This window comes from Lynx canadensis, chromosome B1 (genome assembly GCF_007474595.2).
Source record: "Lynx canadensis isolate LIC74 chromosome B1, mLynCan4.pri.v2, whole genome shotgun sequence".
Classification (NCBI taxonomy): Eukaryota; Metazoa; Chordata; class Mammalia; order Carnivora; family Felidae; genus Lynx; species Lynx canadensis.
Window position 1 is genome coordinate 145757353 of NC_044306.2, and position 19515 is coordinate 145776867.

Sequence of the window (19515 nt, forward strand, 5' to 3'; positions counted from 1 at the left end):
TCTCCCTCTCCCTCTGCCCCTCCCCTGCTCATTCTCTGTCAAAAATAAATAAACATTAAAAAAAATAAAAAAAGAAAAAGAAAAGAAAGAATGGAGCTGGAGGTGGGTTGGAAAGGAAAACAAAAGTGAGGGAAAGTAAAGTCAAAACCGAGTTTCCTTCTTATTAATGCCTTAGGCATAGTCAATGTTTAAATTCATTAGCTGAGGCTTTTTAGTCCCTTCATTCTGGGATATTTTTATAGAATTACTACCAATAGTCAGATTCAGATCCACTTTTCAGTTCTTATTTCTACTGAAGGTTGTATAACCTAAGGAATACTATGTATTTTTTTTTCAATTTGGTAGAATCAGCCATCTAAGAATTTTAATATGCTCATATATACCTGTCTTTAATTATTTCCACTTAAATACAGAATTGAGGTAAATTCATTGCCATTATCTTCATTTTTAAGATGATCAAACAATTACAAGAAAAACAAATATAGAATATATGTGGGGACACCTGGGTGTCTCAGTTAGTTAAGCGTCCAACTTTGGCTCAGGTCGTTATCTCACGGTTCATGGGTTCGAGCCCCGCATCGGGCTCTGTGCTGACAGCTCAGAGCCTGGAGCCTGCTTTGAATTCTGTGTCTCCCTCTCTCTCTTCCCCTTCCCTACTCACACTCTGTCTCTCAAAAATAAATAAACATTGAAATCAATTTTTTTAATAAATTAAAAAAATAATACATGTGTATTTTCTATTTTTGTTTCAAAACAATCATTTCTCTATAATCTCCGGAAGAAAGAGTACCTTTTTATCCAGCTTCAACTTGTATAAAACCTAGCAGCAGAAGATCCAGAAGTTATCTTTGTTAATAAAATTAGTAGTTTAGGAATAGCTAGTTTTCCTGGGTTAGTGAGAGACAAGTTCATCTTAGTGGAGTGTCATTGGCTAAAGATACACCACATTTAGCAAATGCTGCACAGTTCACTCTGTGATCACACTGTAAGCCTTTCAATAAGAACAATTATTGATTCCTCTGAATTCTCAGTGGCTGGCATTGTTCTCAGGGGCTTGGGAACTTCTTTCTGTGACTACAGTGGTCCTGTTAGGCTAACATTTCCCGGAGCGTAGAACTTGCTATTAGTGAAGCGTGTATCTGCTGGACAAAATGCGGCAAATCTGCTACTACAGGTCAGGCCAGCTGTAAAAAAATCATTCTTTGTTAAGCTTATGGTGATACAATGGTGCTTACTTTTTAAAGTTATTTTTGCAAAAATTTGGAGTGTTTACGAGCGCATACACAAAAGTAGCGTGTGAAAAGGTACAGTGGTTGGAAATATGTCCTTTAAATTTCCACAGACCGGGGCTGACTCTCTCCCGGTGTCATTACCGGCCAGCTGTGCGCTCTGGAGCAAGTCACTGGGCTTGCTGGGCTTCCGCATTCTTATTTGTTACGTGACACAACCAGGTCTGTGGTAGACGTTCTTGGTCATCTATGCAAAACCCATTCTCCTCCTGCTTCCTTCTAACACAGTGGCTAATTTGTGCAGGTGTTGGGCATCCTTGCATGCACATAAGTGTGGCCCTCTTCTCAGCCTCAGGAGGCCAGTATTAATTAGATGAAGCCAGTCAAGGAAATTCTATTCACTGTGAGCAACTGCTACAGAAGTGGGCTTGCTGGTAAGTCATACAGTGAATCTGTAGAGTGGCTTCTGGGAACTTGCCTTCCTGTTTCAAAGGCATCATGTTCTGTCTGCTTTCCTTTGAGCTGTGATGCTCAGAGCCGTGAATGACATCTTGAAACCATAGGCCGATTGCCACGAAGTGCCATGAAGGTAGGGCAGAAAGTATAAAGGAACCCCCGGTCCCTGTTGGCATCGCCGACATCTGCTGAATTAAATCCTGAATTAAATGCTGAATTAAATCTGCTGAATTACCCATCCTTACACCCACCCAACTCTTCGTTTCTTATTGCTTTAAATAACAGATTTCTTTGATTATTTACACCATTTTGAGTCAAGTCTAACTCTAGCCATTGTAGATGAAAGCATCCGAATGGATACAAATAATACAGCTGTTTTGAGAACTCAGCGAGATGACACATAAAAGGCGGGCTTGGTTCGGTGTCACAGACACAGCGTTCGAGAAAGTGTTTCTTGTCTTTACGACTGATGTTGTTGATGTTAAAACTGCCGGTTCCGCAGTGCTTCTCCCGTCAGATTTCCGCATTAGTTTCCGACAAAATGATGAGGCCCGAATAGGACAAAATGGGGAAAAATTCATTTTCTCCAGCCTATTTTTCTCTTTCACCATGTCCTTCCCTTGATATTGCACCTCTGAGTCCGCTCAACCATGCAGAGGAGGGATCGGTGATTGTAACGCACGAGGATAGGACGTTTCATAAGGCAATTTTTAACCCCAAAGAATTGTAACCTAGTGTTAGAATTCCAAAAAGCCTATCAAGTTGTTAGGTAAGAATTTGGGGTGAAACTTCTCTGTATCTCCACAATGTTATCACGTAATCTCCCACCTACGTCCAAAGCCAAACCTTCCAGCGTACAATTGGTTACTAAATCTCATCATTTTTTATCTAGACACTGCCTTGTAAGAGAAGAATTCCCCTCTCTGGTGTAATTGTTAACACCAGATAATTATCAGATGGTGCCCTGAGCATTCTAGATCATTATCTATTGACAGTGAGAGTAGTGTTCATTTTCAAACCAGTAAGAGAACCTATTTTTTTCATTGCTCACGTACAGATAGGACTTGTGGGGGGTTTTAAACTGGGAATATGTGGGACTCCTTTGCGTTTCCAGTGGACTTGGCCTTCACAATTATTTACCGGTCTAGGGGTTGAGAAGAGATGCTAATTTCTCTGGAGCATAAAAAGAGATGTGCTGTACGCTGACACCCAATAAGAAGCAGCTTCATGACCGGCCCCTGGGTGGCTCAGTCGGTTAAGCGTCCAACTTCGGCTCAGGTCATGATCTCATGGTTCTAGGGTTCGAGCACCGAGTCAGGCTCTGTGCTGACCACTCAGAGCCTGGAGCCTGCTTCGGTTTCTGTGTGTGTCTCTCTCTGTCCCTCCCCTGCTCACATACATTCTCTCTCTTAAAAATAAATGAATAAACACTAAAAGAAAATTTTAAAAAAGAAGAAACTTCACAAATTTTCAAGATCATTTCTTCTGTCAGAGCTCTTGTTTGGTATAAGACATTGCCACACACTTCCAAATGGAAAGCAAGTTATTACGAGGGACAGCTAATTATGGGAGGGATATGGACAAACACTACCTTTCATTTCTATCTCCCCTAAGAAAAATGACAGAAATCTGAGCATTTCTCCAAATGTCTAGAATACTTTGATATCAACTTTATGACTGGTTTACTAGACAACTATATAGAAGGCAGCTCTTTTCATTTCAATATACCCAAGGTGGGGGTGGGGGGGTGGGGTGGGCTTGATGGGACTATTTCTTCTATTTTGTGCTGTCCTTATACGTAAGGCTGGCTAGATAATTAGCAAAAGTCACATTAAAATGAAACATGAGGCCCTTTGTTAAAAAATCAAGAGTTTCAAGGCAGTGGCAGCTGAGCCCTAAACCAAGCCTGAGGACCTTCAGAGCTGGGGGCCCATGCACTGGCAGATGGACATCTGTGATGCTGGTCCTGCTGGCAGGGGCTGAGTTCACATATCTCACTGCCTCTTTAGTGTCGGGCATGCATAGGAGAAGAAAGAACATAGAGGGAGACAGATCTGGTTGAAAGCCTGGCTCCTTTCCATCTAAATGGGTGGGTGTGAGTGAATTATAGTCTCAACCTCTTGCACTGTGCTGCTTTGAGGGGTAAATGCTTACAGCATCCCGTGCAACACCTTGTACAAAAAGGACTCTGTGAGTAGTCTCAGGAGGCTGGAATTTAAATTCTGGAAAGATCCAATCTTTTGTTCAGGTGACTAGGTCCCATTTGAGTGAGTGTTAGATCGCAGCTTTACTGTCTTTCTTCTGTTCTGTGGCCCAAGCCCTAATGACATCTTACAAATAAATATCTAGTGAGTGTGGTCACAAGTGGGGTGAGCTGTCTTGGCGAGGCCAACACAACCCACCCTCATATCATGAAAAATGATCTAAAAGTCTCAAGAGTATAATATTTGCATACAGTAGGTGTCATATTTTGCCATCACCAATAACGGAAGATGGTATTCCTTTCCTTCCTTTTATTTTAATGTGTTACCACTGTCCAAGTAGTAAATAACATTTTAATTTTTTTGCTGTGAGTCAACAACTGTAATATGTCTCTGGTCAAAAAGACAGTATCTACATTCTAATTACCAGAGAAGGAGGGTGTTCCTTGGAAATCTCCAGCTGAAATAAAATAAACTATCTTTGGTTTGAAATTCATATCTGGTGTCGGAAAAGTCGTTAGCTCACCTATCGCTTCCTGTGCTCACATTTCTAAGAATAAACATAATGAAACTTAAACAGGGGAGCAAGAGGGAAACACGTCCTGTGTAGTGTTTGTTCTTGTATAACTGAATTAAGTGTCAGAGAAAGCTTGAGATCGACTCTTAAATAATCTGCCCCAATTTCTTGTTATTCTGTGCCTAGGATTTCTGCCCATCCTTGAAAATAGTGGCAACAAGAGAGAAGGGAATTTCCCTTTGGACTTGGATTAAGTCCTTGAATATTCCTCCAATTTGACTGACATCTGCAAACACACATGTTTTCTTGGAAAAAATTTCTTTTAATAACTGAAGATATTGGAGTCTGGAAATAAACGTGCTGCCTGGGGGCGTGCAGTTTACAGGAAGGATGGTGTTTCCATTTTCTCAGAAAGGGAAAAGATTGTCTCACAGAGCAAATGTTTATTTCTCTTGGTGAATAAGGATCTGCCCAGTGTATTTATTGCTTGATTGTGTTAATGTTCCTTTGCGCTTGTCTCTGTCTACACGGGTGTGAGATTAGATTCTCAGCTCCCAAATGGTGGGGCTGGTCCTTTGTCATCTAATAATTCCTTCAAATTCCTGTATAAATCTGTGATCCAGGACAAGCCTGACTTGCCATCATTATTAGGAATCTATTTTGAAATTCATGCCTCACGTGATACACATGAAAGATGACATCAGCCAGCAACTATAACGTTTAATAGTTAATTTTTAACTTTTTAAATGTTTTTTATTTGTTTTCAAGAGAAAGAGAGCACAAGAAAGGAGGGGCCGAGAGAGAGGGGGAAAGAGGATTCTGAAGAGGGCTCCACACTGCTGACAGCGGTGAACCTGATGTGGGGCTTGAGCTCACGAACTGTGAGATCATGACCTGAGCCAAAGTCAGACACTCAACTGACTGGATCACCCAGGTGCCCAATAGTTCATTTTTGACAGGTCTTGCTCTAGACAATGATACCAACTCATAATCAGTGACCATGAGGGAAATAAGAGAGTGGGGAGATCAACTACAGAGAAGAGAGTAGATGGGATTTCTCGCATAAAGCCCGTCATAAGAAGCATTGGCTGTAGGAAACTGCTGCTCTATTTTTTTTTTAAGTTTATTTATTTTGAGAGGGGAAGAGGGGCAGAGAGAATCCCAAGCAGGCTAGGTGCTTTCAACGTGGAGCCCAAACTGGAGCTTGATCTCACAAACTGTGAGAAACCAAGAGTTGGTCGCTTAACCCACTGAGCCACCCAGGTGCCCCAACACCTGCCCCTCTGGATTAAGGCAAGTGGATGGCCCTTCTGGCGAGCCTTCAGAAACAATAAATATAAAACTTGTGAGGAATGATTTATGAAACTAAAAGAACTTAAGAAGCTTCCTTTTTTTCCTCCTCAGTCTCACTTTCTACCAAAACTCTGTGATGGATTTTTCAGTGAACTATAACTTCACTCAGTTTGAACTAAGTTCCAAATATATAAGTACCGACAGATAAGGAAACATATGGAACGAGATCTGAAATTCTGCAGGATTTTTGTGTGTCCTTGGCTTGAAAATGAAAGCCTTTTGTTTGCAGGCATTGGTGCACTCACTCCATAGTGAAAAAGTGGTGACTCCAGATACACGGCTGTGGGACAGCAGATGGACAAGAAGCTAGGGGGAAAGACAGTGTGTGGATGAGATTCATGCTATGACATAGCAGCGATGTCTCAAAGCAGCTCAGGTTTTGAAATTAGTCAAACTCGGGCCTAATCCAAGCTCTGTTATATGTTCTTCTGAGTTCAGTTATTCATAAGATCTGAGCCTAGACTTGGTCATCTCTTAGACGAGGGTAGACAGTCACACCTACCACAATAAATTGAAATAGTAGAGTGTAGGGGGTAAAAGCCTCAAATCCAGCCTCATAACTTCATAACCTTGGTCAAGTTACTGAACCTCTGTGGGCCTCAGTTTCCTCACTTGTACAATGCAGTTAATGACATTTCCTCACACAGTTGTTTTGAGAATTAAACCTCCTGGCATGTAATAATTGCCCAATGAATGTTAGTTATCATTCATTTTCAACAAATATGTACTGAGTGCCTTTTATTTGCGAGGCACTGCCCAAACCACGGATGAATGTGACTAATGCACACTAAGTGTCTTGGTCATAGAAGACACCCAAGAAATATCTGATGAATGGTAGGGAAGGCCAGCCTCTTGCTGTGTCTCTAAGATCGGGTCAGGTTTTGACTATACAATCCAGTATTCTTCAAGTGTCAGCAGTTGGCTGGTTGTCGTTGTTTCACTTTGTTTTCAGCTGGCATTGCTAATGCAGCGAGTGGGGTCCAGAGCAGCCTTTTACCCCACAATAGGATTAGCAGGAAAAGAGAAATGATTCGCTGTACTCTTCTTTCTCTGTGGTCTCTTCTATTGCCTGAAGGGTGATAGGGGCTAGGTCAGCCAAAGGAGGGGACAAATGAAGTAGTCACAGGTATCCTTTTGAAAAGGTACCTGAAATAGAAAATAGAATACAGGTTTGTTTTCAACTGTCAACATCAAAAGCAGGTGTTTTCAGTAGAAGACTTGTACGGGATTGGTAGGGAAAAGAACCTTCTAAATGGTAAGCAATATTTGATGTTTATATGTCCTTTTCTGGGGAGAGAGACCATAGCTTTCAAAAAGTTTTAGAGATATCTACTGTCCAATGAAATATTAAGACCAAATGGACAGTGAGGGTTGAAGACTGAAATAAGGAGATTAAAGTGATTTGGAGGTTAGATTTAGATTTATTACCAAACTTTGTAAATGTAAACATAAAGGAAAACCCTGAGTCAGAAACAGGTGATCGAGCTCATTAGATTCCAAAAGGGATGAAAAATCCATCTCGGGGAAAGCATTCACTGTATATTTGCTGTCAAGGGACACGAAAGTCTGCGGGATTCATGTACCTCAATGAACTAGGGCTTGGAAAGGGTTTTTGAGAAATCATAATTATGTGTTATGAAAACACATCCTCGACCACAGTTTCTACTTGCTGATATGTATACTAGGCTAAATTGCTGGGAATTTGAAACGCTAAAAAACTAGACTTTGAAAGTAACGACAACCCAAATCTAACCATGAAATGTCACCCAAATTGAGTATTCAGTGTTACTGAGATGCTATTGGTTGTGCATAATGACAAAGTATGCCAACATGTACAGTGCATAAGCAAAGCATCGTGACACGAGCGTGTTAGCATTTAGTGGGAGCAAATGTCACTAAACACCTTTGAAGTTTCAGAGGCCTTTTGCAAGAACAGGCATTAGGGAGGATCTGCTGGGGTTAGTATGGATTGGCACCTCAGAACATTCTCTCTATTGTTAATGAAGGAGTGAATCAGCCACTTAATTTCTATTCTATCTGAAACGTGGGGAATTCCCAAGAAAAGATTTCTTAATACTCTGTCCTGAGCAACAGAGAACATCCCTTGCTTTGTTCCATTTCCCAACTTACTTTTTTTGTTGTTTTTATTTTTTTTAGCAGTAATACAAAACAACAGTCAGAGATAAGAGGAAGAGAATGAGCACTAAACATGTTCGTAAGTTAAGTGTTTTTCAAAGCCTAGCTTGGTGGCTCACTTGAAAAACAGGTGCCAAATAAGACAAATATCTGAAAACATAGTAATTTATTCTCATCATAATCATTGGTGCTCATATATATGGACATCTAGGTTGGTGTAAACATTGACCTGTCTCTCATTTCTGAATATTTATCTATACCATCGTGATTTCTGACTCTTTGCATCCATTTCCCCTTCCAGGAATACCTCTCTGATCTTTCCTTGCAGGATATCTCTATCTGGCTCATCATCTATTGGGTGAATGTGGTACTATTCTCCCACTGCCTGTCCCAACTTGTTTGCAATCCAACTCCAGTGGCTTGTCACCTAGAGCAGGCAAAAGAATATTCTGTCATTTTGGCCTCAAAGACTGGCTCAAAGAAAGGTTTGTCCCAAGTCAGACTAAGGGGACTCAACCCCAGGACATATGCATATGTCTACTTTCTGCGGGGTTGCTCAGTTGGCAGGATATGTATCTGGAGTTTCCAGTCCCTCCTGTAAAAGAGAACTTACCAGAGAATGAAGACAACGCACAGTGGTGTTTGGGCATTTGCTTCAGTCATGTCAAAGCTAGAGCTACTCCTAGACTTTTCAATACCTGGGCCAATAAATTCTTAATTCAGGACAGAGGTTGTTTCTAAATACAGCTTGAAATGGGTTTTTCTAAAGAATCCATACTGGAACATACTCTGTTCTCTTTGTTTGGAAAACTTTCTTGCCTTCTCTTTACTTACCAAACTTGTGCTTATTTTTCAAAGTCCAGCTTAAACCCCACCCTTTCCAGGAAGTCTTCCTTGAATATCCCAACCTAATGAGCTCACCCTCCCTTGACCTCTTACATCACTCAGTGTTCTTAGTTCTTATTCCTTGTCTGCCAGGGATTGTTGACCTTGTAGTGCTGGTCAATTTTTTTTTCAGATAATCTTATTTCCGAAAGGGTAAAGCCATTTCTTAAATGTACTATGTCCCTCAGCCGTTGTCATAGAAGGTTATGCATAGTAGGTGAGCAATACATATCTGTGACTTTAATTAATGTAATAAAAATAGATACAAGTACATTTCTTATCCACTTGTTAGTCCTCGCATGAAATACATGATTGCATAGTCATAAGGAAGATAAACAGTTACGAGGGATTGCAGCTTTCAGGATGACGCTATCTGGTGTAAAGGGAAGGGCAAATAGAGAGCATCAGCATTTTTCATTTATATTATATGCTGAACATCGCTCATTGCTGGTAGAGAAGGGACTCAGGGCTAGTCTCTTCATTATTTCTCATATTTCATTCACAATATTCTCTGCATCGTAAGAGTCTTGGTCACAAACAATTAGATATATTGTAACTGGGTTTTGAGGTAGGCCCATAAAGAAAATAATATTTCAGTTATTTAAACATCTAAATTCTTAGGAGTCAATGCACCACATTTCAGATGATTTCAACAAAATCACCGAGCTTCCGGTCCCAACCTATGCCCTTGCTTCACCAGAGAGGATGGCTGTCTGACTCCCTCAAGCACTTAGCCCCTGCAGTCTCTTCCCCATATTCATTCTTGGAGTTTCCTAGCCTCATTCTACTACTTGTCTGCCACCAGTTTGTGAAATATATTCAAGTCAGTAGGCAAGCTGTATTAGGATCAAATCATCCAAATTTTCTTAGCAACAATGTCTTCTGTAAATGTGGTATGCACATGCTCTGTGCACAGACTGGAAGAAGTCCAGAGAGTTGTAAACAAAGATTCCAACGAACAAAGAATTTTACCCCTAACAAGAGAAGGAAACCAGTCTTTGCAATGGAAAGAGGAGGCAAGGTGAGGGTCAAAAATTTTTATTTATTTATTTATTTATTTATTTATTTATTTATTTATATTAGAGAGAGAGAGGGTGCGAGTGAGTGAGGGGCAGAGAGGGAGAGAGAGAATCCCACGAGGAGCAGAGAGAGAGAGAGAGAGAGAGGGAAGGAGAGAGAGAATCTCATTCAGGCTCTGCACTGTCAGCATAGAGCCTGAAGCGGGGCTCAAGCTCACCCAACGCAGGGCTCACACTCAGGAGCCATGAGATTGTGACCTGAGCTGAAATCAGATGCTTAGACTACTGAGTCAGCGAGGCACCCCACCAATTCTATTTCTTATTAGAGAAGAGAAAAGGGTTTGCTGAGGAGTTCTTTTTCATAAAATAGCTCCAAGTCTTTAAAAGGGTCTTTTTGTTCCATATTCACATTTCACCATATAGCCTCAATCCTTGAGTTAACCATTTTCCCACACTGATCACTGCAAGATTACTTGCGAATGTTTATTTTCCTATCCTCATTGGTAACTGGTGACACTTCAAGGTGAAGAAGGTATTTTTCTTAGTCATTACATATTTGCCTAATGCCAGAAATTACTTCCAGCTCTGATCTCACATTGCTTACCCGGTTGCCTGAGAGATTAAAGTTTGCTGCATGAAAATAGCAATTTGAAGAGATGAAAGTTTAACAAATGCTATAAATAGCAACCAACGCTCTTGTCATTAAGTCTCTTACAGCTTCACAGCCACTTCCTCTTCCAGTCTCTGTCATTAACTATTATATCTGAAGTGAAACTTGTTTCTAGTACAATCAGTAGAATGAACAACAAAACCATAAAGGGATCAAAGGCTTTAGCGAAAGAATTTGTTGTCTTTCACACACAGAGAATGAGCCTGACTTTCAGGGATTCATACTAACCAAAGCTCCTTTGGAGTTCCCAAGTTTGATGCCTTTATCTTCTAGTTTCTTCTAGGGAATACCCTGAATGCTCAACTTATGAAATCTTACAAACAAAAGGACGTTCATGGAAAGGCATGATTTCCTTGGGAGACTGAATAGGTATTTCATCCTATACTTACTCTACAAATCATAAGACTAACCCTGGCTCAATAGCCATACACCACACACTTATCCACCTTCCAAAGCAGCCACGTGCCACTAATCTTGGAAATGTATTTATACAAGTGCTAGATCTGCAGGTGCTGCTAGGAAGGGTATTTATAGCGTTGAAATTTCCCAAGCTGAAAATTATTTGGCTCCTCGCAAAAGCAAGAAGTATCATTAGAAAGTTTGTGACAATGGTAGGTAGAGAAGTTGGTTTATCATATCTTCCGAAATATGTGGCTATTGATTTTTGGGCCTGTACTCATCCTTTTCCTTCCAACACAGGACCCATGCCATGGGCACTACTGGCCTCCTATGGGATATCCTTGAGTTTTGGCCTCTGTTCCCCGCTGCTGTTGGTGCCGATGTACGGAGTCGCTCCTAACCCTTTGGAAACACAGGCATCCACAGATGGGATCCATGACTGCTGAGCTAGCTTCTTGTTGAGAAGACACGTGGATGAGAAGACACGTGGATGTTGGGAACTAGGAAGGTGCCACCTAAGGGGCACTCTGACAGAACACACCATGGGGCTGTTTCCTCTCTGCTGCCACCAATCGCATTGGAGCAGGGCGCCTTGTGAAGTCGTCTCTCCTTGTGGTTCCAATGCCAATGGGGGCATAAGCTACTGCTTTTTCAGACTACTTTTTCTTCCATCTGAACTTTCTATCATTTCATTGCTCACTCTTCCCTCAGGGTGAAACCCATGGCAATGTGGGACTGGGTCTTTGAGAAGCAAGCAGAATCTTCATCTCTGTCTTGTGCTCATTTTCATAAAAAGTAAATATGGGTGTTAAGTGCTCTATCTCTGGAATTGATCTAACTGTGTTTAATGCCTGACTCGTCCACTCACCAGCTGTGTGTGACCTTGGGCAAAGCTCTTTCCAGGCCTTAGTTTACACATCACAAACCGTTTTAATGGCGTCAACCTCATAGAGTTACCATGAAGTCTAAGTGAATTATACACACAAAGCATCCAGGACAGTAGCTGAGAAATGGAAAGAGTGAATGCGTAGTGTTATAAACGTCTGAGCCTTACTGGTACTCAAAGAAGGGTTGTTTTCTCTGAGCTGTCTCCCCAATGGAAGCATTCCTGGGGCAGTAAATGAGGTCAGTCACAAACAGCATTTTCATTCTTACACTCTCATAGCCTCCTCTCCATATTAAAGATCTCTAAACTAGGAGAATTCAACTCAATGATATTAGAGATGAGAAACTGCGGCTGTCACATGAAGAAATGATTGAAAAATAAGGCCAAAAATGGTTGAAAACAAGTCTTAGGAGGTATATCAGGTAGTTAATTAGTAAGAACATTCTGTTCCCATTCTATAGAATTGTCACTTTCATGACTAAGTTTACATTTGAAATTTCGTATTCATTTTCTTAAAAGTCTCCCCCCAAAGTTTCACTGTCTACAAAATCTGAATTTGTCATTAAAATGTTCTAAATCTTAAAAACAAACAAACAAACAAACAAACCCATTAAAGGCTTCATGCACTCCATGGATGGCTCCATGCTTTCCTACAGTCCTGGGCAGTAGTTAAAGCTTTAGAGGCCTGAAGGGCAAAGATAGGCTGAAGTGCCTTAAAACAAACATTCCTCAGGAGAAAGGTCACACTTACAAGGGGTAAGGAGAGGAAGGATTTTGTTTTTCCTATTGTCACCTATTTCAAATGAGGCAATGGCTTCCCAGATGTTCACAGAGCAACTCGTGTTTATACCAAACTCACCACACCATATGCTAATGCGGCGTGATGATTCGGCTCTCTCCAAAACGCTCTCCCAAATGAGGTTTTGGCAAGCAAAGATGTTACTGTTCGTTGTTGTGCTTCAAGTTCCGGAATACAGTAGGCGTTAATAAGTGATTGTTGAATGAAAGAATAAATGAAAGAAGGAAAAATGACTGTGTTTTCTTAGCTACCTTCGACACTTGTTGGATGGAAGGCACAGAACCATAATATCGTTCCTCAGCATGATAACTACGGAGCATCCTTCAGCTCATGTTACTTAGAACTTTTATCCCAACACACATATAATGTAATGTAATGTAAACTGGAAACAAAATATGAAATGGTATCTGTGAGAAGACAAAATTTGTGAGGTCACAACTCAGCAAGATTTATGTTATTTATTTGTTTTAATAATTAAACATATCTGATACCTCCAGGAGGTGGTGCATTGAGTGGAATACACCAGAATGCACAAGACATTCCTATAACAAAAAGGGCAGCATGAAAGGAAAAGATCTGCTCCTCTGGCAAGATCGTCTTCAGCTCGCACCCAGTTGAACTTCATACCCAGATTGAAGCTTGTCATTATGACCAAATGTATGTGTTTACCCTTGGCTTGCTACCTTAAGAGCTCATAATACTGGAGCCACCTTAACACTTAGGAATTTCCTGTAATGAGCTTAGGAGATGAGTTGAGGTGAGTTCCCAGAAGGAGCCCCAGAATCCAGCTCTTAGATTTATTTTCATACGTCGTTCGTACATAGGTACTTTAGGAGTCAGTTACTGCCAGTTCAGTGCGATTTAAAAGCCCTGCTTTTGGGTTCATCGGTTCTCTTTTATAAGATTACTTGGAACTTACATAAGGAGGGTGCATGTGTCTGTGCCTGTGTGTGTGCACTGCCTAATACCTAATAGCTGCCTAAGAGCCTTGACTTGGAGCTAAACTTGCGCTAGTTATTTAATCTCTTCGGGCCTCAGTGTCCTCAAGTGTAACATGGAAATAATAATAGAACTCACTACCTCCCAGGTTTATTGTAAGGATCAAGTGAGTTCATGTATACAAAGCACTTGGAACACGGTCTGGCACATAAGTGCTACCAAAGTGTTAGTTCTTTTTACCATTGTCATCAATACAGCATCCCATTCTCCTTTGGTGATGCGTATTGGGTTGTTGTACCAAATAGGGCAATGAAGGGCAAGCGTCTAAGTGGAAAGGATCACTGTGAGGCTTATTCCTTGAAACGTTTCAAGTTTTGTCATGACGTGGAGGAAGCTCTTCGAGCAGAAACTCCTCCGTGGAGATTCAGGGATGGAAAGACATGTGCCAGGAGACCAGCTCTTTGCTGGCAATCTAACTAATCATCTGGCTGTAGACTGGAAGCAGACAAGCAGACTAGGGGAGGCTGGAGACGGATATGCAACTCCAGAGAAGTTTTCTGAATATTCCATTGTTGCAAGGACTCATGAGAGGAAAGTACTCCAGCTGGAAACATGAAGGCAACATGTTAGGGTTTTAGCCAGTGGAAAATGGTATAATTTAAAATAATCTGGTTGCAAAACAACTCACACTAAGCTCATCAAATCCACTTACCCTTGTCTGAGTTCATCTTACTGGACTTATCCATGACATTTGATTTGAAACACTCTCCTTTCTTGACTTCCAGAAAGCCATGCTTGCCTGGTTTGCTTGTCACCTCCCTTGTTCACTCATTCTCAGAGCACTTTGCTTATCACCTGCCTCATCTCCAAGAGTTATAATTCCTTAGGACTTTATCCTAGCTTCTCTTCTCTCTCCTTATACTCTCCCCCTAGTGATCCCATCTGCTCTTACGGTTTAAAACACTATCTAGAGAATAACCAATTTCACATTTACATGTTGAGCCTAGACTCCTGTTCTAACTACAAAAATCATGATATGCTACTTTCTAATTAAACATCTCTATTTCCAGGTTTCTAATACAATATGCCTGGAAATGAACTTGTAATCTAATTTATCCCTTCTCTTGCCATTCTCAATAAAGGGCAACAGAAATATGAAATCTGAAATTCACCATGGTTCTGTCTTCTCTGTCAGGCTCTATTTTCAAAATCTATCTAGAATACACACTGCTTTCCGTTCTACTCTCACCATCATGACTCAAGCCACCTGATCTGCTATCTCGAAGACTGATAGCTTCCCACTTTTTCTTTCCTCTAATATATTCTTCATAGAGGATCTTGAAAAATTTTCTAAACATGCACTAGAGCACAAGTGAAGAAAGCAAATGTAGAGAGGTCAAGTGAACAATGCGAAGTGACTAAGTGGAAAAATTTTCCATACAGGGCTTTCTCCTCTCTCTGATCTCAGCAGGGTTGCCGCCCCATTAATATATACATTAGTGCAAAAATGGTGGCCCTGCTCATAAGTATGTTTCACTGACTTTCAGAGTATTCTCACCATCCTCAATGATACCAGCACCTATTTGTGTATTTCACTCTGCTCCAATCCAATCCCAATCAGTGTGCTAGGACAGTTTGCTCTCAGCATTAGTTACCCTTCTGATACACAGGTCTGTGAGTTCCCCAACATTTTCCATGTAGAGATCTCAATGCCCATTTCGTGTCAGTCATCTGCTCATGTTACCATGATAACGTTGGCTTCCTCATCACTCAACACAGTCCCACCCATGTGTTTCAACATGAAATTCCTTTCTCTGATTGCAGTCTTGTCTTCTCCCACCTCTTCTAATTCTTAATAACTATGGGGGCCCACTCCTGAGACTTATCAAAGGCTCTAAGTCATCAGCCTCCTTCTTACCCACAATTTCATTACTATTTTTATGGAAGCAACTGGCTTCATGCAGCCAAGATTTCATTTCAAGGAGGAAGCCATCCTTTCTCATTCCTCTGACAGAGCCAAAACTTACGTGGAAGAACCACAAAGCAGCATAGCAGGGTCCCAAATGAAATCATGATGTCACCCCTTGGTTGTCCCTTGTGAAGATGAGCATTTCTTTGGTTTATCTGTTTTTGATGTTCTATTGAATTAATCCTAATACTTGTTTTTTTTTTTTAATTTTTTTCAACGTTTTTTATTTATTTTTGGGACAGAGAGAGACAGAGCATGAACGGGGGAGGGGCAGAGAGAGAGGGAGACACAGAATCGGAAACAGGCTCCAGGCTCCGAGCCATCGGCCCAGAGCCCGACGCGGGGCTCGAACTCACGGACCGCGAGATCGTGACCTGGCTGAAGTCGGACGCTTAACCGACTGCGCCACCCAGGCGCCCCTCCTAATACTTGTTTTAAAGCTTTTTCATTACTTAAAATTTGTTACTTAAAATTACTTAAAATTTCATCCCATTACACTTATTTTGAATAGAGTGGCTTTCTGATACTTTTGCTGAGTAAGTCAAAGTAAGTCATGCTAGAAAAATTCACTTTCTCTTTACGTACATTCACATTCCCTCCCTCCCTCCCTTTCTCTCTTTCTGTAACACACACACACACACACACACACACACAAATAGAATAAAAAGTAAGCAAACTATATGCACTTCAGGATTCTTTAGAAGAAACAATTACATGCATTCAAACTTTCACTTTTCTTTAGATTTCAATCTGCAAAGACATGCTTTTCCAGTTTTCATATTACAAGCAACCACATTTGATATTATTAGAACTTCCTCTCCATCTGTAACAAGTTGACATATGTAATTAGCATATCACTAAAACCAGACAGCTAGCAAATTGTAAATGCAAAACCTACTTTTCTGATCAGATTGATGCCTCGTGCACATAAAATCCGATAACACCATCACCCTTCTAAGTCATAATCATTTTGTAGGAACCAATTTCTATAGAACTTTATGCACAGCTTTAAGTAATTTTGGTAAGGTTTCTACCAATTATAATATTAGGGTAATTTTTCCAAAAAAGATTTAAATTTTGTATTCTGTGTCTTCATCATCAAGATAATCTTATAATTAAACAGCTACATAATAAATTTATAAAAAGACCATAGCTCAAATTTATTTCAATTCACCATATGCAAAAAATAAGTACCTTACATATTCTCAATTATTTCTTTTTTTTTTTTTTAAATTTTTTTTCAACGTTTATTTATTTTTGGGACAGAGAGAGACGGAGCATGAACGGGGGAGGGGCAGAGAGAGAGGGAGACACAGAATCGGAAACAGGCTCCAGGCTCTGAGCCATCAGCCCAGAGCCCGACGTGGGGCTCGAACTCACAGACCGTGAGATCGTGACCTGGCTGAAGTCGGACGCTTAACCGACTGCGCCACCCAGGCGCCCCGCAATTATTTCAATCTTATGACAAACCAGTTAGAAATGTACTACTGTTATCTCTATCTTAGAGTTAAGAAACTGAGGGTTATGTTACTTGACTAAGTTCACTCAGCTTAAACACACACTTTTAACTATGAAACTTTATATCTACTCTTGTGCGGCCTCATATTGTTGAATATACTGTAGGATGCTACCTATAAGTCAGAATGAGAAACCTAATTTTGAAAACTAAGCATAAAGTAGTAGCATCAAATTAATGCCCATTGGTCCAATTCAGAAACAAAAAAGAGGACTCCTTCCAAAAATGGTACGTGCACTTAGAATTTAATTATCTTTGGGGTGCCTGGGTATCTCAGTCAGTTAAGTGTCCAACTCGATCTTGGCTCAGGTTCGAGGGATTGGGCCTTGCCTTGGGCTCTGCTCTGACAGCACAGAGCCTGCTTAGGATCCTCTCTCTCTTTCCCTCTCTCTCTGCCCTCCCCCCGCTCTCATTCTCTCTGTCAAATAAATAAAAACATTTTAAATAAATAAATCAAATAATTTAATTATCTGTACTCACAAAGCCAATCTAAATAACTGAACACCTACATAGGTGAACAACTACCTCAGTGTAGAAAATTACTGAAGTTTACATCTGTTCACTTTCTCAGAAGTTTTTGATCCTTCACTGGGGGCTGAGCTGTTGGCTATAAAAAAAAATTTTCCTAGTACTTAAAATTACAGATTCTGACATTTGTATTTATACCTAATACCTCATCCACAGGACTAATTTGAACTTATAATTTCGACTACATTTAGCATCAATGGATTTTATTCACCAAAGTCCTCCTAAGATTTGACATTGCAATTCGTCTCTTTTTACTGCTCAGCGAGTGAAGGTGCTGGGCTCCAAGTCTAAAGACTCAGTTCAAGGCGTGGTTTTCCCCTCGACGGTTTGACCTTAGTTGGGCAAGCCGCTGACATTCGCTGAGTTTCACTTTTCTCACCTGCAAAGTGAAGATAATGATAGCTTCGCCTTCCTGCTCCGCAAGGCAGGGAGAAAGGTCAGGAGAGATAAGGTGTATGAAAGTGCTTCTGAACTACAAAGCCCAGTGTAATGAAGGGTGTCTGTCACCATCCATCTGATTGTTCACGTGAAGGCAAGAAAATCGTCCCCCAGGAACAAGGGCATCAGACTCAGAACAGGGTTTAACTTAATTCCTTAAATAAAGTAAAAATAAAACATAAAGATACCTCTACAATATTGAAAAAAAATTTTTTTTTAACATTTCTACTTCTGATTGTACCGATTTATTAATTGTATCAATTGGGAGGCATGACTTTGCTTTTTCCAGTTGTTTTGGCAACATAGAATTAATTAGCTCAGTATTCTTTGGAATTTTTTTTTTTTAATGTTTCGCTCTCTTGTTTTTGAGAGAGAAAGAGACAGAGTGCAAGCAGGGGAGAGACAGAAAGAGAGAGAGAGAGACACAGAATCTGAAATAGGCGCCAGGCTCTGCACTGTCAGCACCGAGCCCGATGCGGGGCTTGAACTCACAGACCGCGAGATCATGACCTGAGCCGAAGTCGGACGCTCAACTGACTGAGCCACCCAGGCGCCCCAAAAGGTACATAACTTTAAGCCAGCATTTAGATATCCCCCTGACAAGTTTTTATTTTTAAAACGAAATCTTTCACTGGAATTCACATATTCTTGAGAAGCCATGGGCACTGTTCGACCTGTGAGAGTTCTGCCACTTCCAGTAACAAGAGATGGGGTGCCTTAGTCTCATTCTTTTGAAGCTCATGACAGAGAAGAGGAGGTCATGTAGGGAAAATAGAAAACATGAACGATGCAGCATTGAATGGCACACATAAAAATGTATCCTCTGTATCTCTTACTCTTAAGAGATAACTTAACATAAGAGAACTTAGTGTTCTTATCACCGTCACCTTCCTAGCAATACAACTGGGAATTATAGCCCAAAGCTACACAGATATTATTCCATGATTGTATGTAAAAGAAGTAGACTGGCTTAAGAAATCAGATAGTTTGACAAATGTCAACATAATATATTTCTTAGTAGCTTTTGTAATAGGGGTACTAGGAGACGAAATGATTCTTTTTTGAGTGAGGATTCTCACATGACTTTGACTGCATTAAAGTAGAAAGAGACCCCATTAGGAGCTCTAGGGTTACTAGCAATGAGAACCAAGACTTTCTCTGAGCCACAGCATGGTGTCTTCCAACATCATGGTGATTATGCCTGCTATGCTTTAATGAATCAAATGACATTTCATTCATTCATTCATCAAATCCTGGGCACCTGATGTATTCAAGAAAGTAAGCTAGACACTAAGGCAGATTTGTTGGTGTTTAAAATAGCCTCCATTTTGAAATGGGCACCCTCTTGCACTGTTGGTGGGAATGCAAACTGGTACAGCCATTCTGGAAAACAGTGTGGAGGGACTTTCTCAAAAAATTAACGGCCCAGCAATAGCACAACTAGGAATTTATCCAAAGGATACAGGAGTACTGATTCGTAGGTGTGCTTGTACCCCAATGTTTATAGCAGCACTTTCAACAATAGCCAAATTATGGAAAGAGCCTAAATGTCCATCAATAGATGAATGGATAAAG